Here is a 20,051-nt window from a genome sequence, read left to right on the forward strand (position 1 = left end):
AGATTGCGGCTGGTGGATTGTATTGGTCAGTTTCCGAAACATGCCATGCCCCGCCCGATCGCGCCACTTTAACTATTGTAAAATTTGGTTGAAGAGGGGCTACAGAAGATTGGCCTGACCCTCTCCCATCCACGGCCGGAAGAGGAGGGGTCTGGTCTGCATGGTGAAGCCTAGCCGGCTTTGTTGCAAGGCAAACGGGTGCGGCTCCTACTGAGGCACATGGAGCAGATTGAAGGACACAGTGAAGGGGGAATCGATTGAGGTGGAATATGTGACTGAAGGTGGAAGGGGTCAAAAAGAAACCGCTCCCGGCAGCAGAAAAAGGACAGGTGAATGCTGGATTGGGCGTGGCAGAATACATGCAAAGGCTTTTTGGTGAGTCCAGACTGAGTGTGAAAGGGCAGTTGGACAGGATTGTGTGATATTATGCAGAATCGATCAACATAAGGACAAAAGACTGAGATTTCTGTAGGTGATCTGACCAGAGGGGATAAGAAAGTCACCCTTGCACATTCCTAAAACTGTCAAGAAACAGACCCAAAGAATCCAAGCAAGGGGTCCCCACTCCTAAAGGGGCAAAGAAACAACAAGATGGGGCATTGTCAAAGCTCTGGAGTAAGGAGGGTGAGGCCGGGTCAGCAGAAGAACAAATCCCTCAGGAACAAGTGATCTCAAGTGGGTCACCAATATGGTCAACTGCACAAGAGAACTAAAAAAGTGTTCCAGCAAATGTTTCAAAGCTTTTAGTGATCAAATTACAGGGACCCTACAGTAGAGTATGATCAGAGTGAAGCTGGCAATCCTTGCCGGAGATCAAAGGGACTATTGCTGCAGTGGGGGTGCATCTTGATACTACCGAAAACTCTGTTCAGGAGCTGGCAGAAAAATAGATGTTTTAACTGACCACCTTGCAACGGCAACACGAAATCTAGAGAATCAGATGGAAGACCTCGAAAATCATTCAAGGAGAATCAACATTAGAGTTAAAGGACTCTTGGAGGGAGTAGAGGATTCAGATTGGAAAGATACGATGCAAAGAGTTTTTGCTGACTTACTGAACTGCACAGGAAGTACACCTGGACCACATTCATCGTGTGGGTCCTAAAAGAGCAGAACCTGGTGCCAGACCCTGCGATGTAATAACCGCACTCCAGCGATACCGAAAAGAGGAGCAGATATTACAAGCGGCAAGAAAGGAAAGTCCCATAAAAGTGAACAGGGTTGAAATACAGTTATATCAGGATTTTGCACAGTCCACTTTGGTGAAGCGGAGATTGAGGATACCGGTGGTTAAAGCTCAAAATACGCTACAGATGGACACTTCCATTTGGATGGTTTACCTGGGAGGGAAATCAAAATCGCATCACCTCTTGTGAAGGACTTGGGATTAGGAAAACTGAGGACAATGGGGGTGAGCAACAGGATAGGAGGCCGTCAAGAGAGACGGCAAAGACTAAACAATGGGAATGGAGGAAAGTAAGCGAGCTACCATCAAAGAGGACGGTTCCATTGGGACTGGGTTAATAATGGGCAGCACAACCCTTTTGGGTGGACGACTAGGTACAATATATTTGGGCATTAAGGGGATGGGCAGATTATAGGATGTTTGGGTGAAAAGGAAAATACTTACCGGGGGCGGGGGTAGAATGGAAGAGTGCTGGTGCTGAGGTAGTTGTGAGGTGATCCCAGCACTTGTAATTCAGCAGGGTATGGGTCCTAGTAGTAGACCCGCACATTTTGTCTCTGGATGTGTAATGAGACTCAGCCTCCATGGTTTGTCGCATGGGGGCTGGGGGAGGGGAGAGGGAGAGGGTGGGTCATGTCCGACCGAAGCGTGTTGGGGTTTCAAGGGGAGAGGAGGAGGGGTACAGCCGCTAAGGAAAGTATTAAATGTATGAAAAGGTTTATGGGGGATGACCAAAGCTTCCAGCTCCTGTTGCTGAATGTAAGGGGCCTAAACTCCCCAGTTAAGAGAAGCAAAAGAGAAAAATTCCTAGGGAGGGGAAAAGCAGATATTGTGAAATTACAAGAGACCCACGTAATCTGACAATAAGGGGGAAACCGGAGGGGTGGTTATAGCTTTCAAGGGTCTAGCGGGACTGCAAATAACTGCGAGAGAAGTGGATAAGGACGGTAGATATATCTTTTGTTTGCATTTAGACTGGGGGGAGGTTACTATGTGCACAATGCGAGTCAAGATGGATTTTTGCGGGAGGTGTTGAACAAACTGCAGAACTTCGCATTGGGGCAAATTATAACAACGAGGATTTTAATGTGGCATGAGACCCATTGTTGGACAGATGCACGGCAGCAAATGGCATTCACACGGGCCCCTCTCAAAAACATTGAGCATTTATGACCCGTCTAGCGGTGGTAGATTCCTGGAAGGAAACACAAAAGGGAACTAGAGGCATTACATTTTACTCGCATGTTCATCGCTCGTTGTCCCGGATCAATGATATATGGGTTTCTGCTACATTAATGAGGCAAGTACATAAAATTGACCTAGGGCCCATTAGTTTGTCCTATAACGCTCCCTTATCGATAGACATACAGCAAGAGCGGGATTGGACAGGGCTCTGGAATTGGAAATTCCCAAACCACTTATTAGCGGACCCAATTATAAATAGCGAGATACCGGGTAAAATTGGGGAATTTTTTTAAACAAACAGGACCCCGGAAATGCAGGAACGAACCATATGGGACACTTTCAAAGCAACTATGCAGGGCGAGTTAATTGCAAGGAAGGTTCTCTGAGAAAAGCAATTTAGCGTGATACACAGTCACTTAGAATCACAATTGAGGGGTTAATGAGTAAAATGTAAACAGATGAAGGAGTGGCATTGAGGGGAGTATGGGCACATTAAGGGACAACTATCGCTAATGCAAACTAGGCAAGAAGAGAAGTCCATACTATTTTTAAAACAACAGTATTATATTAAGGCAAACCTAGTGCAGCAAGTGAGGAAAAAGGAGGAAGCAAGGGCCATACTTCGCATTAATATGGGAACGGGTACCTTTAGTTCAAAGTCGAAAGACGAAGTGCAAGTATTCACAGAGTATTACTCCGCATTATACACTACCGAATCCCCAGATGCAGAAGTGCAGGAGGAATATCTGAAGCAGCGTCACTTCAATAAACTCATCTGGAGCCATTCTTATCCAAGATCCGAGAGGAGAAGAATGTCAGCGGCATTCAATTTGGAGAAGTAGATTATAAAGTGATGGTGTTTGCTGATGACTTGATTATCACAGCAACAGAGTTGGCTAATTCTCTCCCGAAGTTATCAACAGAACTGGAGAAATATGGCGAAGTAGAAGGATTACAGATTAACACTCATAAATCAGACGTAAAGGTGTTACAAGGGGGTCATATTTCAACGGAACTGTCCATGGATGTGGGTCAGTATTTGAAGACAGAGAAAGGGCTAAAATACCTGAGAGTTAAGATAAACTTGTTGCAATCATTGTATCAGGCTAAATATCCCCCATTGTTAGAATCAATTAAAAAGTGTCAGGAAGAGCATCACCCTCTGTTAATATCATGGATAGGTAGGATTAATGTTGTTAAATGATAGTGCTCCCAAGGGTATTATATTTTCAAGCTCTGCCAATAGTAGTCCCTCAGACTTAAATAGGATGCTTGCGATTTTTATAGGTACAAGAAGAAAAAGGGTGGCTTGGAAGATGTTAACGCCGCCCATAATGTGTGGAGGGATGAGGTCCCATTTCAAAATGTAATATCAAGCGGCCCGTTGCAGATAATACGGGAATGGATTGGGGGGGTTAGTATGGTGTCAAAAGGTCGACAGACCCACCAACATGTATAGGAGTAAAATCACAGCTTTGATTGGTGACGTATGGGATGAGGTGGTGCGGCGGAAGGGTAGAACTACATTCCCATCCCCATTCATGCCTCTATTTCATAACCCCCAGCTTGTACCAGGGACAGAGCAAGGAGCTTTTAGGCAATGGAAGGAGGCAGGTTGCCAGAAGATGAGAGATATGATCGAGGGCCAGGAGATTAAAACACTGATGCGCAGAGCGCCGCCCGCGGTGCCGACTCAATAAAGGCTCAATAAAGGCAGCGGCGGCCTGACCGGCAACACAGCGGCTACGCCCAGAGCACCAGAGTGCCCCGAGGGGAACACGGACCCGGGCTACGCTGTTCGGAAGGCGGCACAGCCCCTACACCCCTGCCCAAGTCTTTGCTGCGGCCCCAGCCGAAGCGCCCTGCACCCATTCCCACACGCGCTGCTAACGTTAGCCCCCCCTTGGGGCTGACAGACTCCCACTCCCTCAGCCAGCGTGTGCCTGGGCACCCAGATACAAAGGCCCACGGCAAATTTGTACTGGAGCCTCGGCGGGGCTCACAGCTACCCGGGAGCTCTGGCAAAAGCACGAGCATCAGGGACGCGATTAGGGATGGGTTTCTGCCATCCCACATAAACTACGTATTGGAACAAGCTGGAGGGAGATAACAACGGGGGGCCTTCTACAGGCAGGGCAGTGCACATCAGCACCCCCTCCCCCAACACAGCACAAAACTCAAAGGGGCAGCAGCACATCATAGGAGGCATGCCTAAGCCAGCAAGGAGCCCGGGCTATGGAGGCACATGGGGATCAGCGCTGCACAGAGGGGTCAGTACTTAAGATGCTAGCTAAGGACCCCCCTGCAAACGCATGGACAGTGCCTCACACAGAGAAGACAACAGCGCCACAGACCATCATTTCAGAGGCCAGAGATCTGGAGACTCAGGGGGAGAGGCAGGAACCCACTCCTAGAAAAGAGAAGGAGACAATAGTAAGGGCTGGCGGGGAGAGGGGCAGCACACAAAAGAAACACAGACCCCGGTAAAGTAGCTCCGACACAGAAACCTGGACATGATGACCTAAGAAGGAGCGCTGAAGCGCTGGAGAGGAGAACGTGACCACTAACCACTACAGCGGTTTCATTAACTGCATGCACATCCGGGCCCTGGCCAGGACCACCGGAAGCCCCCACAACAAGGAGGGCAAACAAGCCAGCGCAACCCCGCATAACGGGCCCACAGACTATGACTACACGAGGCAAGGACGCCTAGAGACACTGCGAGGGCCCCGTATCGCCGAAAATAGAAAGGAAGGCCATTAAAAACCCATATCAAAGGCCCCCGTAGCAGAGGTGACGTGGCTGTAGTCCCCGGAGCGAGGACAAGTTCAGAAACCTCCTGCCACAGTCAGAGTATCAAGAGGGCCCCGGTTCGTGGGAGAAGGATCGTGATAAAGCCACCCCTAGAGAAGAAGGCGCCAACTAGCACTGGAACAAACTATAAATTACAATGGCATCCAAACTTCCCAAAACCAAAGGGAAGTAACCCACGATGGAAGACTATACGAAGACCCCACAACCAGCGGAAGGGGCCAGAAACGGAGAAAAGAACTTGCAGCTGTAAGCAACCCCTAGGCGCAATAACTAACAGATCCTAGACGCGATTGCGGACTTGAAGACGACGTGGGAGACCAAATTGGAGGCAGCTACAGCCGAACTTAAGGCAGCACTGGAACTCAAAATGGGAGCAGTGCAGGAGGAAGTCAACCTACTCAGACAACCTACTCAGACGGAAATTAGCGGAGCGCACAGACGAGCTGGAGACAGAAACGTCCACAAACACGGCGGCTTGCACATCCCATGCCTCAGAGATCCACGTACTGAAACAGCAAGTGAGCAATCTAGAAAACAGAGCCGAGGAAGCAGAAGGACGTGCCTGAAGGAACAACGTACGTATAGTGGGCCTCCCGGAGGGAGCGGAAGGCCCCAACCTCACGGACTACTTTGAGACCATGCTACTCCAGGAGATAGGAGGAGGGACGCTCACCCAGGGGTTCGCGGTGGAGAGAGCACACAGAGCCCTTTCAAGAAGCCCCCCTCCAGGGATTTTAATCGCAAAAATCCTGAATTACCATGATAGAGAGAAAATACTTGAACACTTCTGGAAAGGAGGCACAATACAGAGAGCTTCCACATCCATCACGGCGTGTCCATATTACACACTACTGGTGCAGAGATGGCGGCTGAACTATGGGACAGTGAAGAAAAGACTGCGTGATGCAGGCATCAGATATATGTTAATGTATTCGGCAAGGCTGAAGGTGTTTCACAACAACAAAGCCCTGTTCTTTGTGACCCCAGAAGATGCGACGGAGTGGCTGGACGCCCAGAACTGTCCGTCGGGAGCACAAGGCCAGAAAGGGGACAACACAGAGAAGTGAGGCGCAATCCCGAAGCAGAGGTGCCGTATAAACTGTGACTTTGGGACTTGAATATAAGTTAGGGCAATGTAGATTGGGAAGGCAGCGCTGCATGCCAAATATACAGTACTGCATGAGCATGAAACAATGTGGTTTAGTAGCAGGAGACACGATAGACCCACTCTTCTACCCCCACAGATAGGATAGTCTGGTTCCCGCTTGTGTGGAAACCCCCTGCTGGGTCCCTAGTATTGGCACCGCCAAATAGGAACCAAATGCGGGAAGGCCCGAGATCCATAGATAGAGCTGGGCAACAGTTGGGAACGGGAAGGGTGGAGGGAGGGGGGAGTTGATGTTGAAAAAGCACATGGAACGAGCTAATACTCAGGCAAAGCCAGCTGGAGGAGGGGACGAGAGGAGCGGAGGGAAAGGGACGAATATGGAAGACGATGGGAGAACTTAGAATAGTGACCTGGAACGTTAGAGGCCTCAACAGCTATCTGAAGAGGAACAAGGTTATGATGTACCCGAGAAGGCAAAAAATAGACATAGCCCTGCTGCAGGAAACCCACCTCACTAGAGAGAGACAAGAGGTGGTGGGAAGAAAGTGGAGAGGGACCACCATCAGCGCGACATATTCAGCTTACGCTAGGGGGGTGTTCACCTGGGTGGCACCACATGTGCCCTTCCAATTGCTTCAAACCACGGTAAATCCAGATGGGAGGATGGTAGCGATACGGGGGATGCTAGAGAATAGAGAAATGTGCATCATAAACACATATACCCCCAACCAAGACACAGTGGCTTACTTCAAAACACCATACCACAAAATTAACCCCCACTTAGGTGGTGCGGTCATATGGGGAGGGGACTTTAACTGCACGTTGCACCCCAGAATGGACAGGTCGGATACTAAGCTACACAAACCCACCCCCGCGGCGAGGACATTACAGGCCTTGCTGAGAGACTTTGGATTAGTAGATATATGGAGGCAGCAACACCCAAATGATAGGCACTACTCGCACTATGCTGCCCCACACAACCTGCACACAAGACTGGACTATATGTTTGTTACCCAGGAACTGGCCGGGGAAATGACTGACTCAGAATATAAGGCATGCATATTATCGGACCATTCCCCTCTGGTCCTGGCCTGGCGACACCAACCTCCCAGAGCCAGGATCCCCACATGAAGGCTTAGGGCCGAGGCACTGAAGGATAGTGCTTTCCGAGAGGACCTCAGGGAGGAAATAACCGGGTATTTCGACAACATGGGGAGTGCAAAGTCAGAGGGTACCCTATGGGAGGCCTTCAAGGTGGTGGTCAGAGGGACGGCTATATCTAAATCCAGAGGGCTCCAAGAGGGTATAGAGCGAGAGTTGCACGAGACTGAGAGGAAACTAGAAGGAATTATGCGTAAAGGGAGCACCTCACAGGAGGACGCTGAACGGGTGGGTCAATTAAAACAGGCGTGTGTGGGAGTCTGGGAGAGGCTCTGTAAGCTGAACTACAAGAAATACGTTGAGAGACAGCATGTGGGGGGGACAAACCGGGGAGGCTGCTTGCATGGCTATATAAGACCGAGACACCGAGGCCAGCGATCAGAGAGATACTGGGGGAAGAGGGCCAGGTCTGGAACACCCAGGAAGGAGTGAATGAGGGATTCTGTACATTTTATAAACGCCTGTACGAGGACGCGGGAGAGCCCGCTGCGCACGAGATGCAGGAAACGCTGGAAGACATAGGTTCACCAAAATTGAGCGAGGAAGAAAGGGAGAACCTGGATGCCCCCATAACCCTAGAGGAGTTGGAGACAGTGGTGTTACACCTGCCCACGTGCAAGGCCCCGGGGACGGATGGCCTCCCCAGCGAATTCTACAAAACATATAGGCGGGAAGTGCTTCCCCCACTGCTGGCAATGTTCAACGAGGCCTTTGAGAGGGAGACTCTGCCAGAGTTCCTAAGGGAGGCGATGATCATCCCGCTTATTAAACCTGGTAGGCCAAGCACGGATTGTGGGTCGTACAGACCCCTGTCCATGTTAAATCAGGATAGTAAAATCCCAACGACAGTGTTGGCTAATCGACTGAAAAAGGCGATTACTAAACTCATACACTCCGACCAAACGGGTTACGTCCCAGGCAGGAGCATAATGGATAATCACAGAAGGCTGCACCATGTCATAGAACAGGCAAAGAAGGACCCGGGTGAGATAGCAATAGTCTAACTAGATGCAGTAAAGGCCTTCGACCCGGTGAGGTGGCCATGGATGCTGGCGGCCCTGAAAAGAGTACGGGATGGGACAAGGGTACCTGAGATGGGCAAAAATGTTGTACAGCTCTCCAATAGCCAGGGTTAAAACGGGGGCGATAATATCGGACAAATGGCAGCTCAGCAGAGGGATGAGGCAGGGATGCCCATGGTCCCCGATGCCGTATATCCTGGCCCTGGAACCGTTAACAATCTGCCTAAGACAGCAATACGAAGAAATAGGGGTACAAACTAAAGGGGGACCGCACTTGATATCTTTGTACGCGGACGATATGTTGTTGAACCTGCGTTTCCCTGAGGAGAACCTGCAATATGTCCTAGAGGTGATGGAGAACTATGCCACCCTCTCGGGCATAGCAATTAACCCAGAAAAGTCATGCATGTTCCCCCTGGGCAGGTATGCGGGAGCCCCACAAGATAGTCTGCCCACTTTGCGGATACCATGGCCTACCAGAACATTCCGCTACTTGGGGATTAATATATATCATACGACTGCAGATGAGCACAAGTATAACACAGACAGGGTGGTAGAAGGTATTAAGAACAGCATGCAGTTCTGGGCAAAACTTCCCCTAGCCATGGTGGGGATGGCGGCCCTGCTCAAGATGGTGGTCCTACCCAGGCTGTTACATTACTTTGTAAACATCCCGTGCACGTTGCCCAAACGTTTCTTCACCAAACTCCAGAGCCTATACCGAGGGTTCCTATGGCATAACTCTAGGAACAGAATAGCCTTATGGAAACTGCAGAATACGTACGATAGAGCGGGCATTAAGCTGCCGAACTTGGAGATGTGCCACTTGGCAGGGCTGCTACAATACGTGGGCAGATGGCTGTCGGAAGACGAGACGGCAGAATCCAGACTACTTAGGGGCCAATGCAAACCCTACTTCCTAAAAAAACTAATATGGTTACCTAAAGCAGAGCTGCCCGAATTACTGGTATTGGGCTGGGAAACGTGGCAGAAGGCGTGCCGGGTGGTGGGGAACCAAACCCCTAGCTCCCCGCAGGTGCCACTATGCAGGGCGGATGAGCAACTAAGGAGAGGGATCTGCAAATACTGGGAGCCAGTGGGCTTAGCGACCCTGGGTGATAAATGGCAAGAGGGGAGGGTGCTGGATTTTCATGCGATAGTGGAGGATACGGGGGTACACAGAGGGCAGTACATTACGTACACTAGAATAATTAAACGGTAAAGGAGACGTGGCACGAGGCAGCACTGGCAGAGCAGCCGGACGCAGCCATTGATACAATGTACGATATCTCGGAGGGAGGGCATGTAATATCTCTGATATACGAAGTACTGATGTCCAGAGTGAGCAAATAGCTGCCCCAATTCAGAAAAGAGTGGGAGGAGGATGCGGGAGAACTTATGCTAGACGGACAGTGGGAAAGATCCCAGAGATATCACAAAAAGGTGTCTAGAAATGCCAGGCTGCAGCAGATGCAGTTATATGTCACCCACAGGGCATACATGACCCCCCCTAAGGATTGCCAGATTTGGGGGCCCAGACGTATAAAAATACCCCAGATGCAGGAAGGTGGATGCTGGGATGATTCATATGTTCTGAGCCTGCCCGGAGGTGGGGAGTTTTTGGGGTGAAGTCAAGCTACGATTATCCGAGAAAGGGATTATGTTAGATGTGGAATCTGTGTGGGCATGCAAGTTGGGGCGGGGGAGATTTGCCAGACCACGGAATTCAAGACACGTTAGTAAACTCAAGGACCTGGCATACATCCTGGCCAAAAGGAGAATAGCCATGGGGTGGAAAGCAGCTCACAGGCCCAGAGTGGAAGTGTGGTGAACGACCTCCTGAAATGGGTTGACGCTGAGACCACGGCGTGGTATTAAGCAGTGATTACTAGTGTTCATGATGAGGGGGATGCCCCCCAGAAGATAGAAATTTGAGGCGACGAGGGTAAACTCGAGTTAAAGGGGTGGGAGGAAGGATGACTGTAATATGTAATATGAAACGAACGTCATGCTGGAAGGAACCGCAACAGTCGGGTGTGTTGGTTATGTTTTGTATGTTGTGAAAACCAATGAAAACATATATTTAAAAAAAAAAAAAGTAATGGTGGCAGTCACTCATCTGTTCCTTATTGACACGGGAGCCACGGTCAACATTATGGGGAACAGGTTCTTACTATCTGGGAACACGGGATCTAGTACCTTCAAGAGCAAGAATCTTCCAATGGGGAGTATGCCACTACCATCACTGGGGCAATTTAGGGAAACGCTCACATTCAAAAAGGCAAGACGACCAACACCATTATTCATGTGCTCCGAAGTCCAATCAACGGGCCTCATAGACATTCATTTTCAAGACAATGAAGTATTGGTATGCAGAGGGGATCGGAGCAGAAATAAAACTGAAACCAAATGCCGCACGATGGCTGCCCAAGTGAATAAAGAGATGTTCATGACCACGTTCCCTGAGCTTTTCAAGGGCCTGGGAAAGCTGAAAGGCAAGGTAATCAGCCTACACATTAACAACATCTCACGAGAACTACGACAACTCCTGGAAAATGAAATCAGAGACCGCAACGGGACCCACGCCATGGATGTCACCCCTGGTAGCGCTACCCAAAGATGGAAACAGACTTCGGCTATGTGTCAACATGAGAGCGCCTAATACAGCCATTGATAGGGAACGACATCCGGGTCTAAAGATAGAGGACATGACTGTGCAGTTTAACAGAGCAACAAAGTTCTCCAACCTAGACCTCAACCAGGGGTACCACTAGCTGGAACTATACACCAACTCCAGGGGAAGACCATTTTTCCCACCCATGACGGCTTATTCCACTACAAACGGCTGCCTTTGGAATCTCCGCCGCCGCAGAGATTTTTCAGGAGACCATCAGACATCTGCTGCTCCCAGAGAAAGTCAGCTTTTAACTATTCTGATGACATTCTTGTATACGGCACCTCCCAGAAGAGCATGACCAAGCCCTTGTCGACATATGCAACATCCTTAAAGAGGCAGGGCTCACACTAAACTACGAGAAATGCAACATCAGCAAGGACAGGCTCAGATTCTACTACCACATTTTATCGGTACAAGGGATGCAGCCTGACCCGGAGAAGGTGCACGCCATCAACAAACTGCAGATACCCACTCACCTGGACGAAGTTAGATCATTCCTGGGGATGGCTGGCTACTGTGCCCGCTACCTACAGTGATACGCCGTTACCACCGAACCACTAACACACCTGCTATGGAAGGAGCCATTCACCTGGCCCCATGAATGGCATTTGACACCATCAGATCCGAACTAGCAAATGCTACCCACCTCGCCTACTATAATCCACAATGGCACACAGTTAACACCAGCCCAGTTGGCCTAGGGGCCATCTTGGCCCAACGAGAGATGCCGGGCGCACCTGCAAGCTGCGTGGTAGCATATACCAGCAGGTCTTTGTCCCACACGGAGAGTGCCTGCTCACAGGCAGAGGAGGAAAGCCTGGCAGCATTATGGGCCTGCAAATACTTACGCCACTTTGTGATAGAGAAGAGGTTCACCCTAAAAACGGATCACCAGGCCCACCTATCACTATTTGGCAAACCAAGGACAAAGATGCCCCCAAGGATAGAAAGTTATGCCATCCACCTACAGGAATGCGCCTATGACATTACACATAGACCAGTGGGAGAGAGCAGCCCTGCGGACTACATCTCACGCCACCAGACAACAAAAGACAGGCCACTGAGAGAAGGGGACTCAGAATACCTATGCTATGTCATAGAACAGGCCTTACTGCCCACTCTCACCATCCAGGACCTGGCCAGAGCAACACAGGCTAACCCATCCATTAGGTGGGCCATAGAGCTCACGTCCTACAACAAATGGAGGGACTACAAGAAAATGATAACACAGCCTACACCGCCATGAGGGAGTCAACAGACAGGAACTTGAAGGCATGGCAAAGATCAGCACAGAACTTGCGGTGTCGGAACAAGCATTGTCATCCCATCGTCCATACGGAGGGGGCTGGTGAAGCAGGCGCATGAAGGACACCGGGGAGGGGAAGCAACCAAGAAACTGCTCCGACAGACAGCATGGTTCCCGCTCATGGTCGCAATGGTGGAGGAAGTAGTCAGAAGCTGCCTTCCATGCCAGTGTGTAGCCAGAAGAGAGCCGCCTCTACTGGAGAAGGTGTCGTGATGAGTTTCGATAGGCCGCTAGAGTCAGGGGACCATCTTCTGGTAATCGTGGATGAAATCTCTAAGTTTCCCCAAGCACACACCGTCCACAGTCTTCAGCAAGTGGGGTATACCCAGCACAGTCAAGACAGACAACTGACTGCCATTCAGTGGCCAGTACTTCCAATTTGCGAAAAAACATGGGATTCACGCACCAAAGGATAATTACACTATGGCCACAAGCGAACGGCATGGCAGAAAGATTCATGTCATCTATAAAAAGGACCATTCAGAAAGCGAATATGGAGGGCATGCCAATCCAGCAACCATTGTGCCGAATGTTATGGCACTACAGAAACACGCCACACTCAGTAACAGGGGTGCCACCAGGTGACCTTATGAAGGCATACCAAGCCAAGACGCGCCTTCCCCAAGGAAGTCAAGGAACTCAGTGGCAGCCAGGAAACCGAGACATGCTAGAGGTGCGAGAGCAAAGGAAAGAACTGACTGGGCCCGAAAGGCGAGACCCAAAGAGTTTGAGGAAGGAGAAGTACTTGTGAAGCAACAGATACAGAGGAAAATTGACACAATGTGTTACAGCACACGCCTGAGGGTGGCCGACGTGAAGGGGACGATGGTGACAGCTGCCAACCCCTACAGGGCCATCAATGGGAATGCATCATTCTTCAAACATCTTGTGCCAGAAGGAGATACTGCAGAAGAGAACGACCAAGAGCGCCCCACGGAAACGAAGGAGAAGGCGCAGGCAATAACCACATACCAACAGAGAGGTGTTAAGAGCTGGACCAAGAAGGGCGGCCGTGACCGATCATAAAAAGACCATGCAGACTCATTGAAGAAGCGTGACATGGATGTAAGGAGATATGTGAGGGCGAGGTGTTGTGAGGGACGAAGCCTATCCCTGTAAGGGTTAAACAAGTGCCGATGTGAAGGGAGGAAGAGCAACCTCAGGGAGGAAGAGGCAGTTAGTTAATAAAGTATGGCGATGAAGTAAGATGTTGTCCCGTGTCCTCCGCTCAGACCCAACAGTTGGGTCCTGTTGTGGAGGCTGGGTCTTCAAAGGTAAGTACTGGGAAAGGGAAGAGACCCGTGGAGGTAACAGTTAATTACTCATGTCATTATCCATTCATTGTTTTCAAGCTAGATCAACAAATGATTAAAAGGTATTAAATAAAAACACAGTAAAACTTGTGTAAGATTACAAGCCTTTCAAAGTTTTTTTGGGAAGCGTTTTTGCAACTGTTGAGCAGGAGTTAACTTTTGTAGGGTGAAAATGAACTAGGTGCAAAACGGTTATCATAAGCCTAGGCTGAACTTTTTTTTACCAGCTTGGTAAAATAGGTTTACTTAAACCAGTTTGGCTCGTTGACCCGCATTTGATGTGTCACCATCGCGGGCCGGTTCTTTTATTTTTTCCTCCTGTACACTTCAAGTCTCTTTCAACTTTTCTACTTTAAAAGGGCTTAATGGAAACATTCCAAAAGCGCATGTGATAAAGTCACTAACTTTTATTCATGCCCTGACATCGCCATGCAGCTTGTTATTAAACGTGAGATTCAATCTTATATTTAACATGCTCAATACGTATTGTATTAGTCAAACAAGCACTTGCGATGGAAATGAGAAGCCAGTATGCAACCTATTGCTTTTATTTTGTATGCATCATACACAAACTAAGCCACAAATTGTCCGAAATTGTCGTTTATGTGCTCAATCAAGTAGGTTAAACCAAAAACCATAATGAAAGTATTTGTTTCTTGCTGCACATTTAATACAATGACCCTACCAACCATTATAAAAACAAGGATTTGAGCTTTGAGATGCATAAAACAAACAGGGGGCGCTAATTAATTGCAGTCTGGCATGCTTAGGGTGTTGTGCTCCACAGGATCACGTTTATGGGACACTGTCGCCTAACGAAATCATCCCTCGAAAAATGAAAATAGAGGGCCCGAGTGCACTCTGGTGTGTACCCAGAAAAGGTTTTCTACCCGTACTCGCTGCACTGCTTCTCAGCTAGTCCTGAACGCACACTACTTTTTCTTATTGACTTACCTTTCTTCTCTAGAAGTCTACACGTTTTCAAAGCAACACTTCTTGAAGGCTGGCGGGGTCGTGACTACTTCCCATTAAAGGAAAGGACCTAGCAACTAGTTCTCATCACGTGACTTATACGTACACAAATCTGAGCGACTGGTCTCAACTTTGCGCACGGTTCCGTATGGCGTTTTCTTCACCAATTTTCCCCGAGTCTATCCTTTTTTCGTGACAAATGTCGGCGGGGGGCTACTGTTGTTACTGGTTAATTGTTGTCTTGGCCTGTTGGCCACTTCTGTACTAGTGGAATGCCGACAGCTCAGGAGACAAATAGTGTTGTATGAGCCACATAGATGCGACTAGGGTTTGCAGTGAGGCTGGTGAATTTGTTTTACTGGAGGGGCATAAATATTTGTCTCTGATTTCCACAGCAACTGAGCATGCACCAATCATGCTTGCTTAATCAAAGATGACCCATGCAAAATGTCATGCCACAGTAAGAATAATACCACTTATCATGCTTGCTTTATCAACCATGCCCAGTAAAACAAAATGCAATGCATGCTCCATAGTGCGCCAGTACCTTGCACTCGGACATAATCACATTAATGAGGAATGTGATTATGTGTGATAGCAAGGTGCTTGGGGCCCAGGTGGCAGATGCTTGTCAGGAGCTGGGGTCCCAGATTACAGCCATGGCATTTTTTATAGGGCATAAATGCCCAGTAAAAACTGCCATGCTCGCCCCCTGAAGGCCTTAGCGCCTCACATGCACACATTAATCGTGTGCGTGCAGGGTGCTGGGGGCCCCGGTCATAGTGTTTTTCTATTGGGCATCTATCAGATGCCCATTGATAAATGGCATTTCTTCCTCTATTGGCCCCCAGCGCCTCACATGCACAGATAATTATGTGTACATGTGAGGCGCTGGTGGGTCAGGCATGGCATTTCATGTGAAGCACTAGGAATCCCAGCAGATTGGGCTGGCATTCTTTACGGGGTATATCCAGTAAAATATGCCATGCCATGCCTGCCTCCTGTGCCTCACACAAACACACAATGAATGTGATTGTGTGTATGAGAGGCGCTGGGGGGGCACAGGGGCCAGGCATGGTATTTTTGCTAGACATCAATAATAGATGTCCAGTAAAAAGAATTACATGCCTGTCCCATGGGTCCCCAGCTCCTCACACATGCACACAATCAATGTGGTTATGTGTGTATGCTAGGCACTGGTGGTCCAGTGGGTGGGCATTTTTTATGTATTTATTTTTGCATTTGATACACGCCCAAACCCGGAGGTATCACAGCGTAGGTTACAGGAGACAGGCTTAACTGGTTACAGAGAAAATACAAATATTACAGAATATAATTGCAGTGACTAGAGCTGGGTGTCTAAGATCAAAGCATAACATGGTTGTTGTACTACAAGGGGGTGGACAGAGGTTAGAACTTATTGAAGAGCCAGGTTTTGATGAGTCTCTTGAAGTGCTGATGGTATTTTTTTACTGGACTTCTATGATATGATTTGTTATAAGAGGAGACAAACTATCTTACTAGGCCTTGTGATATTCAGATCATGCAAGTGCAACAAGAAGTGTGGGGAAAAGTGCAGGAAGGGGGTACAAGGGGCAGTGCAGGCAGGGCAGCAGGGATCTGAGTAAGTGCGAAGACGGCAGAGGACTACATGGGTGCAGTCCCGGACCGGAAGTGCTGGGTAGGCCAGAAGGCAGTGCAGGGTGACTGGTCAAGAGGCGTGCAGGTGGCATGGTACCCTGTGTGACTCTGAGGGTGACCAAGCCACCAGTCAGGACGAGCAGACAGGCAGATTAGCAGGGAAGAGGGAGAGAGAAGGAGGAAGGTCTTGGTGAGTTTCTGGAACTTCAGGTGATCTGGCTCAAGTCTGAGAGGGGCAGGGAGGCCATTCCAGAGGGAAGCACTTGCAAAGGAGAGAGATCTACCCCCCACTATCTGTTTGGAGAAGTGACTGACCCGCAGAGAGTATGAGTGAGCAGAGGGCTCTAGAAGGAAGGTGTTTAGGAAAAGAGTTTTGGATATAGAGAGGACCACGGCCCCAGAAAGCCTTGTGGATGATGCAGAGGGTCTTGAAATTCATCCTCGCGGCCACCAGGAGCCAGTGGACAGAAGAGATTTCGGAGCTGGGGAGATGCGGTTCCTGGGCTTCAGGCCAAGGATATGTCTCACTGTCCTGTTCTGGATTACTTGCAGAGGGAGAAGAGTACAGTTAGGTAGATCGAGAAAGAGGCTGTTGCAGTACTCAAGCCTGGAGAGAACCCGAGCCCTGGAGACAGTGAGCTTCTGGGGGAAGGTGAAAAAAGGCAGGACACTTCTGGGGGAAGGTGAGAAAAGGCAGGATACCTCTGGGGAGGTGCATCTGGAAATGGGCCTTCTTGGCAAGGTCCATGATATGGCATTTATAACGTGCCTATACACAAGTGTTTCAAGACGCGAAGCGACAAGGGAGGGGGAACAGAGGGAAGACAGAGACAGCGATCCTACTAGGCCAAGTGTCATTCAGATTGTGCAGGGGAAGGGGGAAGAGGAAAAGTGCAGAGTGGGAGGGGGTGGGGACAGTGCAGTACATGGGCTAATAGAAAAAATAAAACAATAAGAGAAGTAGGGCCAGCTGATGGCAAGGGTAAGTGCAGATGTGTGATGTGTGGAGAAAGTGGAGTTGAAGAGGACACAAAGGTTTTTTGCCTCACAGGAGGATCAGGGGACGGGGCCCAAAGAGGGCAGCCAGATGGGGAGAGGAAAAGCAGGAGCAGGGGTCCCAATGAGAAGAATCACTGTCTTACTGGCATTAAGGCAGAGGTTGTTAGAGGCACACCACCCAAGAATAGAGGATAGACAGTCAGGAATGAGAGAGGAGGGAGAGGAGGCTGTGGTAGCCTGAAAGAGAGCTGAATGTAATCTGCATAACACTGAAAGTTAGAGGAGAAAGTAGAGATCGGGGGGCAAGATAAACATTGAAGAGCCAGGATGAGAGGATAGAGCCCAGCGGAACACCACATGTGGATAGAAAGGTGGTGGAAAGGGGGGCGTGGCCGGGAGACGACCGTACGGCATGGCTTCTTAAGTGCTCCTGGAATGCCCCGTCGTCGGAGCGAATTTCCCGCGGATTGAAGCTGTCGCCGAGTCGCCCTTTGGCTCACCTGTGCCATGAATGCCTGCTGCTTCTGTTGAGCAGGGTTGGAGGTGGCACGGAGCATCCCTGTGGCCGGGAGAGCCTTGCGCTCTCCCAACAGATCAGCATGGAGTAAGCCAAAATGGCGAACGGGCTCCCCAACGATCACAGCCGAAATGGGGGAGGGGCAATCCTCCATTAACACCAGCCAGCAACACCAACCATCCGCGGGCTATGAGGGGCCTCGGATCCGACCCCCACTGAGCAGCGCCAGCGTGTGAACCCCGAGCAGAGCCCTGGAGATGTGCCCTATAACGGTGGCAGCTGGAGATCCTCGCCGGCACTACTGAGGGGGAACCTGCGGCTGGCAGCCACCGCATACATCCGAGGCCGAACGCGGGTGCATCGCCTCTTGCCTGGACTGTCGCCGCAGAGCACCGAGCCGGCCCCGGGGACTGCGCCCAACGCACAGTGCAGCCCGCCCAAGGGATCCATGAGCAGCTGGGTAGAGGCCGGGGCCCATCTGGAGAGCTCTCGACGTGCACCCGCGGTGCCCCCTGCCAGCGAAGCGGTAGGCGCTGGGCCCCGCTCCGGCTCCCCACACCTTCACCCAGCCAGGCGCGGCAGCGGCTCCCCAACGCACGCCACACACCGTGTTGGGCTTCTGGAGAAGTTCGCTGGACCCTTTGGCCAAGGTCTCTGCCGCGGCCCAGGCCCGTCGCTGGCCTGCGGACCCACGCAACACCGAGGCCCCGGTGGGGGAGGGGTGCTCCTACGCTCCCATCCCTAGCACCCAACGCGGCCCGCAGACCTGTCACCCATCTCCACAAGCAGACCAGGAGATTCTCCTCCACAACCTGCAGACTCCAGGCGGCATCCATCAGGACCCGAGGCGCAGCAGCACAATGGCCCTGAGCCCCTGCGGTGAGTGCACCCTCCGCTGCGCCTCCAGCTTCTGCTTACATCCGAGTGCGGGCCTGGAGAACACCCGTCCCGGATTGGCATAGCTCCCCGCTATGGGAGGCGCCCACCCACGACTAACCACCATCTCCCGTGCACCAACTACCCCTAATTGCAGCATTTCCCTACACGCCTAGCCCTTGTTTGGCGGTCTGGGATTCAGCGGCTCGGGAGCTCCCCTGCATGAGATTTGCCTGGCACTGAGACGGCCCTGCTGCTCCCCCCTTCATTCTGGACCCTCTTGCTCCCGTTGGCACCTTCTGCCCGCCGCCCCAGTGGACCACAGGGTCAGCGTAGGAGCTGGGGCCCACCTGGAGGGGCCCTACGCCGAAACCTACTCCTGGGGGAGCAGTAGCACCTAAGGCAGTACCCTCGCCCGCGAACTCACAAGCTAACATCAACAACCCCTTGAAGCCAGGGACAGCAGCACATGCTCACCCTACCCTACTCTGGAGTTCCTTGGGGAAGCGCCTGCTACAACTATCTCCACATCCTCCAATAGACATTCTAAAGCTCGCCTGGATCATATCCACTCCCTGCTTGGTGGGCCTGTTCCGGACCTGCTGATCTCCTTTACCCACTCCTCCGCCTCCAGCCGGACTTCCGCGGGGTCTCGACCCCATCTATCACGCCAATCACTTCTCCTCCTCACCAGCGGATCCTGACCTCCCGGGTCCTCCTATTAGCGCCACAAAGTTTGGCAGGCCGCTGAGCAGCCCACAAAGCCATTTTATGCCCGTCCTCTTCGCCCGCACCGGCTGACCTGACTTTCTGTGAGGTGGAGCTCGCCATTCCTCTGTGGCACCATCCCTGCTCAACTGGGCTATACCTGGCATCTTTGCATAAATTCTTAATCAATACTACAGCAGCCGTCCCTCATCCGCCCCCACCACGCAGCGAAACCATGGCAAAAAGTGGAAAAGCGTCGAAACAAGCAGATATCGCAGCAGTGATGTCCAACCCGGGCCAAAACAAGGCGAGCAAAACCGACCCTAACACCACAGCAACTCCCAGCGCCCTCTCCTCACCGGAGCACCCGCAGGTCGAGCATTTTGCTACCAAAATAGACTTAAAAGAACTCCTAGCAGCCCTCACCAAGGAGATCCATAAAGGCACAGAGTAGATCACCAAAAAGATCGCATCTCTAGACAAAAGAGTGGAGGAAGTGGAGAAGCGCACAGAGGAGGTGGAGAATGGCCTATGCCATAACAGCTTTGAACTGGACTGCGGCTTGA

The 20,051-nt window shown here is 50.7% G+C and overlaps 1 protein-coding gene across 3 annotated transcripts in view; it reads right to left on the bottom strand.

The window, feature by feature from the left end:
- Positions 1-14,823, bottom strand: part of LOC138511696 (general transcription factor IIH subunit 2) — a 1,250,606-nt gene extending 1,235,783 nt beyond the window's left edge. For all 3 annotated transcript variants that reach the window (XM_069627529.1, XM_069627530.1, XM_069627531.1), the window contains exon 1: positions 14,727-14,823. The gene's annotated coding sequence lies outside the window, so the exon portion shown is untranslated. The remainder of the gene's footprint in view (positions 1-14,726) is intronic.
- Positions 14,824-20,051: the final 5,228 nt, after the last annotated feature.

The sequence above is a fragment of the Ambystoma mexicanum genome, chromosome 6p (genome assembly GCF_040938575.1).
Source record: "Ambystoma mexicanum isolate Mex_15411 chromosome 6p, UKY_AmexF1_1, whole genome shotgun sequence".
Classification (NCBI taxonomy): domain Eukaryota; kingdom Metazoa; phylum Chordata; class Amphibia; order Caudata; family Ambystomatidae; genus Ambystoma; species Ambystoma mexicanum.